Raw genomic sequence first — 7504 nt, 5'->3', positions numbered from 1 at the left:
TTAAAGATAGAAATTTCTTTCTTGTTTATTAGTGTTGATACTTATGGTAATTAACCGCTAAAGATTATTCTCCCACTAGTCAATCTGTACCACGAAGATATTCTGCATTATATTCGTCTGTGGCTATCTACACGTATGCGTTACACATTTTTTGTTAGAAATAATCCACGACTTTTAATGCTAAAATCAAAGACAGTGCAATTCGGGCGTCCCAAAATATCAAAGAAATTGTTTGAGAGCTAAGACCTCCCAAATAGTTTACGGGCTTTCTGATGCTTTTCTCCGTGCAGAAAACGTCTTCACTGTATGCCACCTTTGTAGTTGGCTTGAAACTCCACCATACATACGCAAAAGCCCGTTGCTTTTTTAAGGCGCTTACTATAGTCTCATTGAGCTAACGTAAAAACCTAAGCAGACGAAATTTTATGTCATAAATTGCTTAGTTTCCGCTAAGCATATATATGCACGTTTCACCTTTGCGATATGAAGCAAAATCTTGATGTATTGTTGATCACAACAAGAGCAATCAGGATGAAAGGCTTTTTTTTGTCTTTCCTTTCTTTTCTTCGTTCTTCAGGCACCGGTCGATTTTATGAAGGAGCAACCTTTAGGGATAGGATGCGGGTGGGATTTTATGAAGGAAAAACCTTTAGGGGTAGAATGCGTGAATCACTTATTTGAAGAACATTTAAAATTGTTTTGCATGGTGAGCCAAAACGTTGCTGCTGACTAACCTGTATCTCAGTGCTGCCTACTTACACGTAAAATAGAAGAGAAGCACATTTTGTTTCAGCGAAATGAGGAAGTAAACGTATGGCGTCTTGTAGGCTTTCAGAACGGTGATGAAATCTGTTTTAAGCGTGACGTTATCCCCCGGAGAGAGCGTTTTTACCGAAAACTACAACAAAATTCACCTGTACGTTGTACCTTTGTTACTTGTGTGCCCATTTGGCGCCATTTGTTCAGGGTTACACATAAATAAGGACTTTTGTCGTTACAGTGCAACTAGAAAGAATATTATAAGTGTTAGGCCCACTTGGCAAAATGCAGAGCCCTGAATGTATTTCCACTTTTTCTGTTCTCATCAGGTTTGCTTTCAACGTGGATTTAAAAAGAGGCTGCTACCTTTGGATTACTGCGACGTCGTGGATGTCATTTCTCTGCCACGGTATGTGGTGTTTCTGTCGATAGCGTGTATGCGGAGAATGTGTGCACTCCGAAGGCGCACCTGTAGTTGCCATGGTATTAGACAGAAAGAAATCAACCAAAAAATAAAAACCATAAAATAAGAACCACGTCATTGATTTCTTTAAAACCAACCCACCCATAAAAAGAAAGAAGAGATCCCTGAACATTCTAATATTTCGTACCAATAAGATCCCCGCTCGAGAATTTCGCCGACCTTTGTCTGACGCCTGCTTGATGTGGAAAACTGAACCCCTAAACGAAGCCGCACCGCAGGGAAAAGCGCTCCTAGTTCGCATTCCGCCTAACCAAGCTAAATTGTACATCATATCTGTAAGTAAGACAGTCAAGAACTCCCATCTTTACCCCAATGTTAAAAACTAACAACCAGAAGCTCCCTAAATGTTTATGCAAAGCCTCTGAATGTGTTAATGTTAAAATTCCTACGCAATATTACAGGCCTTTTCATGTTACTTTGCCCACGAAGGCAATAAAAATCGCAGAAACTATCAAGTTAATGCTTCTTAAGTAGAAACTTTCACTGAGTTCTCATAGATATGCAGTTTTACACCACAGAGAACAGCCGATGCTCGAGTTATAAAGGACTACGGAAACATGGTAATCTCTTCCTTGAACATTAGGCCGGTGTAATTACCATGACACGACAAGCGCAAAAGTGGCTGAGTTGAACAAGCTGGAAGATTAAACTAAGAAGCAGCCATTTGTTGGAACGACAGCGATTAGCTGCCGAAAATCGACGAATAAAATTAATTGCGAAGGTCTCTTATTAATCGCGTAGGGCATTTAAAATTTTACGTGTTTCTTTTTTTGCTGTTGTCATGCTTCAAATGGGTCTCTATATTCACGTTAGCATTATTCTTTGTTCTCAGCCTTGCAACTAATCCTCGTCGTTCTATTTTTAATAGTCCATGTAATCTTAGTTTTACTTCTTATGCGATTGCCGTGTCATTTGCAAGAATTGAAGGTGGAGATTACCTGGAAATCTTTGATGCAAAGAATGGAACGATGAGTACGAATTTGAAATTCAGCTGTAGAAACGAGAGTGCTACAAGGACTGAGCCCATGATACAAAGCTCTTTCTTTATAGTGCTCGGCATCGTTTTGCGCGCTCCGTCTAAAGAACAGTTAGTCTCTTTGAAAGAAGCCCAATGCTTTGTATTGACGAACTTCATTCAATATATAATTATTTACACGATTTAGTGAGACGTCATAAACTGAACTGAATTTTCGATTTGAAGTTTTAATACGTTGAATTTTAATGGACTGTTGACGTAATAGAATACGGTTTCTGCACGTTATATTCCTCGAATTAATAACTTGTATCACAATAATAAGAAATGTGTGGATAACATAGCATCTAATTCCGTGCACTCTATAGCGTCCTCGCAATGGGAAAATATTCTCTGTAGCATTTGAATATTGTAAAATTACTTTCGTGCGAGAAAAAGAAAAAAGAAGCAAAAAAAGAAAGCTTGAGCACTCCGCAGCTGGATCCCCACTGAAATGAACCCGCCAGCGAGTGCATGGCGTTTAAATTACAGACCAGGAATTCTTCATTTAAGCCCGGGATCTCAGTGTGCGTGAGTGCTCTCCATTTCGTCTCCCTCTCAAATGCGGTCACGAGGGCCGCATATTGACACCGCGACCTTGTTCTCTGAACCACTGCAGCATATATCCTTTGCAAGTAATTCAGTGGGTGATGTTGCGCAAGTTGCGTAAAAAATTTTGACTGTGTATTTGCGTCGTGCACAGAGTAGTAGTGTCATCAACAATGGTGGTGTTTTAATTTTTAGATAAGGAGGCAAGAATTTGCATCTAGAGCGGTCTGTCATAAAAGCAATTGCTATTTTCCTCCCGTTCGATCACCGTGCTCTATAGGAAGCAATTTGTCTGACGCACAGTTGACCCCAAGCATGCAAACCCAGAAAGCACAGATAACATACGCTATATTCTGTTACACTTAACACTTATTCTTTTTTCTGTGAAGCACAGGTCAGCAAGTGGTGCTCTTAGTCGTCTGATGCAGAAGCTTTACAGCTAAACCAAACCTCACCCATGGGCAAAATTGAGTCAGAATGCAATAAGAGCGTGGCTGTTTTGAAAATAACCACTGCTGCTTATGCTTCGTTCACAAAGTACTCTATGCTCACAATCAGCTTCGTTTACATAGTGGGTAAGTGAACATGTTTTTTAACTAAGGCTTGCTACCAAGGAAAAAAAAAAATATTTCACAAAATATTAATCTGGATAGTGGCGCTATCTTCTAGCTTATTGTTCACGCTTGCGTTTAAATCAATTGCGATATCTTCTTTGCTGAATGACAAGCCTTCTAAATAGGTCGCGAATGTTTCGATGTCCGTGATTATTTCAGAAGTGCATAATTTAAAGGGCGCGACATTTTATCCCAATCTGCGCAGATCTCTCGTGCTGGGCGCGAGGCGTACGCCGCGCACAATAGTCGCGTGCCCGCTACCTCCACCGAAGCGGGCGTGAGTCTCTCGAAACCCTGTAGGCTTCTCTCGCGTCGTGCTCGCCATCTTGCGGACACCTGAGGCAACGATCGCGAGCCCACGTGATGCTCGCCGCTTTCGCTCGGTTCGCCCCTCCTGGCCGGTTTATTCGACACTTGTGTTGGATACCGGGATACCGGTGGAGCGGGCTGTTTTGTTTGCGGCGGCGGCAGCTCCTATCCTGCCGCAGCACGCGGCGGATAAAGGAGGCGCCTGACGTCCCGCTAGTTGGTTGCATCGCTCGACCGTTGGAGGGCAACGCTTCATTTCCACTCAGAGCGATCGCTCACGTTGATCTTTGTGCTCGTGTCACGTTAGCTGGATGCGCGCGCTGCTGAATTTGTGCTGCCGACAAGAGGAAGACACTCTTGCGTGCTCTTGATCGTTCTCTCCGGAGAAATATTCGACGCTGAAAGAGGTGAGAGCTTTCACTGCTAACGTCGCGCTATCTAGCGGTAAGGCAATTTTCAACCCTAGAAGTGTTACAAGTTTTCAATGCATGTGCCTAAGTTTTCCGCGCTATGTAAGAGCGTTGCTGTTTTAACAATGGTCACGGCTGCTTCTCTTTTCTTCACAAAACGTTCTGCGCTGGGAACTTTATTCCATTACGTAGTTGGCAAATTCACATGCTTCGTACATACACGATCTTTACGACGAAAAGAAAAAAGGGGGTGGAAAGCACTGCAGCGAAAAAAGGGGCTGCTTACAACACAGTTTATCTTTAAGTAACACACGAGCGGGTCCTCTGGACAAATACGTCATAGACCTGTCTTAGGATGGGCGCAGTAGAATGACGATTATAATGATGGCGATGATGATATTCTTAAGTAAGCAGAAACACCAATTTTATTCACGATTCAAATTTGTTTTTGCTGTAATGCCTCTGCGTCAAGCGGCGAAGACGGCCACCTGTTGATTTGTGCTTTAGTCTCGAAAACATAGGCCATAACGCTGACGAAATATAGCGTATCTTGGCTGCGTTGTCTATGTTTGTATGCTTGTTTCAAAAGTGCTGCCTATTGTAAGCAAAATTGATCCCTGTTACCGCAGTAATCTTAAAAGCGTTAAGTATTCAATTTGCGTACGCGGTCGAGGATGCAAGATAACCGAACGGAAAAAGATACCAAACATGTACTTAGACATGAAAGAGACTTTTCCTTCTATTATTATTTTTTTTTTACTATATATGGCCTCTTATATTGGCCTGAGGAATTTCTGTGACAACGTACAACGCGTATTGTTGACGTTTCATGCTGTAGATATTGGATCCACTAATGTGAAAAATTAATTTCTGATCCTTCAGAAATGTTTCAGTCAGAGCTGGTTAGCCTGGCAGTCATTTGCCTGAGAACAGAGGCAGCGCTTCATGCATGCGTGTAGGAAGGTTGTGGACTTCAGCTCGCGACGACTGTTGAACGCAGGACAGCACTGAGTGAAGTAGCTTACAAAGGGAGGCGTTGCTTGTTACCGTTTTGGATTCCGCGTCAAGTGCCGGTTCGTGCACAGGTGCACGTATAGGAGGTGTTAAAAATTCCTAGCTGAATATAAAAGCACACTTTGTAATGAAACTAATCCTACTACTTTTGTTTGCGGTCACTCCTTACTTCAGCAAACCTTTTATCATTCACTTTCAATGATGGATGGTCTTAGAATGGAACGAAAGTGTTGCTGCAATTAGCTGAGCCACCCCACTTTATTCATTATCGGTCGTAAATTGTTTTTACAAAAGAGAAAGCAGGACACTTCAAGGCTCTAGATTGGGGGGTTAAGCTTTATGAGGCGGTACTGCCTCGTAGCAACTTCTGATTTTTGATGGCTTATGAGCTCGCGAATTGTAAGTATGTACCAACACGCCTGCCAATAAATTCTTGAAGCGTTCCTCTTCGATTTGTTTATGCAACACTTTCAATATGATAGCGCGGTTCTCCTCTGTCATAGTCTTCTGTTATTTCGTCTCGTTTGGCAGGAACTCTAGCGATAAACTATATTCTGCATTTCAAAAAACTGTGGCTAGTATATGTCCAGCTCACTGCTACAAATAAACTATTTTTGTAGCTACTGAGTTTTTTCCCCGACTCTCGATTGACCCCCGGACGATTTTGGTTGACTCAACTTTCCCCATCGGTAATTTTGCGAGCATAAACGTTTTCTTAGCATTTCTAGATTATCTCGGTTAAGTTATTTAATAAATCTTTTTCTCTGGCGTCACGATTCAATATATCCACCAAAACTGACAACTGGCATGATGAAAGCTGATTTTGATATTAAAAATTGGGCTTCCTGAAATATGTTAGAAGTTGGCGGCAGCATTGATATTGCCTCGATTAAATTAAAAAACTATGGCCTTCACGTTACAGCATATTTTCTCTGAATACTCCCCCATGAAAACAATTGCATAGGAATAATTTTGAATTGATTCCTGATCCACTTTTTCTTGTTGACCACAAACATTGAATTGTAATGTGAAGGTGAACCAGCACCCTACAGAGCAATTATACTCCTTGAATTAATTTTGGCCTTTTTTTATTCCTTTGGGAACGACAACGTGCAGAAGACCCAAATATGTCGTATTTCTTACGTATATCCAGCTTACATCACTTGCTGTGCTGCCTCCTTCATAGCTTTCATCAAAGCAACTGATAATGTATAAGCCTTACGTACACTCAAGACCCGAGTGCGGAACAGTGGGAGAGCCGGCTCTCCAGCGGCGATTTGGATTGCCAACTAGGTCTAATCCAGCACGCCCAGCGAGCAGCGAAGCTCAGCGGAGCCTTGGAATAGAGAAGACGGAAGATGGACCTCTTCTGCTACTAGCACAAGACCTTTCTCGAAATTTGTACGCATTTCCTATCCTATCCCTACGTTGACTCAACCAGCCCAAGCTCAATCCTATAACTCTTACAGGAGCATTTTGAAGGTAGCGCGAAAAACGAGGACCAAGAGTAGAAGGACACAACACGAGCGCAGTGGCCAGCGAGGCTGGACTGGAGAGTTGGGAGTTAAAACACGTAACAGAGCCCGTTGTAGAAGAAATATATAGTAGTAAGGTTGAAAGTTGGGCGAGTTGAATCTTGGTCATTTTGAAGGTAGCGCGAAAAACGAGGACCAAGAGTAGAAGGACACAACACGAGCGCCTTCTACTCTTGGTCCTCGTTTTTCGCGCTACCTTCAAAATGAACCAGATTCAACTCGCCCAACTTTCAACCTTACATCTTACAGGAGGTACTGGAGTCAACAACCTCGTAATATCTCTTCGCAGTAAGCAGCTGACCACACTGATTCTCGGTCGCCATGGAAGGTGATCTCATTAACTGCATATTTAAAAAACATTGTTAGAGTATCTACAGTATCTACAGAAGAATGCCAAAAATTTTTCCTGTAGTGTAGCACGCCGCTTTTTAGGTAATTATTAGGGCATGACCAAATTAAGCACCATTTGCCATCAGGATCAATATAACGGGACGAAAACGGGAAACTGGAGACATTTCTCTTAAGCTGTGCAACTGGTTGGTGAGGTTGGCACTCTTGAATCAATAAGATCGCAAGTTGTACGCAGGTTCCCGTAGGAAGGTTGGAAGGCTATTACGCTCAATACAGAGTGCTAAAGGTCACAATTATTTGTGTACTCCCGCGCAATGCAGGACAAACCGTATATTTTATCATATAGTTTGCGACCGGGTACATCGGCAGTTGATGACAGCAGTGGCACTAAGCAATGCCCATGGCGACGCAAGGAAAACACTCTGGCGTATTTCTCAAAAACATTGCCGGATTACGTGATCACGAGC

General features: G+C 42.4%; 1 protein-coding gene across 1 annotated transcript in view; it reads left to right on the top strand.

The window, feature by feature from the left end:
• The window catches only part of Epac (Exchange protein directly activated by cAMP), a 747880-nt gene that overhangs the window by 205857 nt on the left and 534519 nt on the right, over window positions 1-7504 (top strand). The window contains exon 3 of the mRNA XM_084594555.1: window positions 1089-1168. The gene's annotated coding sequence lies outside the window, so the exon portion shown is untranslated. The remainder of the gene's footprint in view (window positions 1-1088; window positions 1169-7504) is intronic.

Source organism: Amblyomma maculatum, chromosome 2 (assembly GCF_055883805.1).
Source record: "Amblyomma maculatum isolate TAMU_Amacu chromosome 2, ASM5588380v1, whole genome shotgun sequence".
NCBI classification, from domain to species: Eukaryota; Metazoa; Arthropoda; class Arachnida; order Ixodida; family Ixodidae; genus Amblyomma; species Amblyomma maculatum.
Note: the sequence above shows the minus strand (reverse complement) of the source record. Positions and strands in the feature narration are given on the sequence as shown.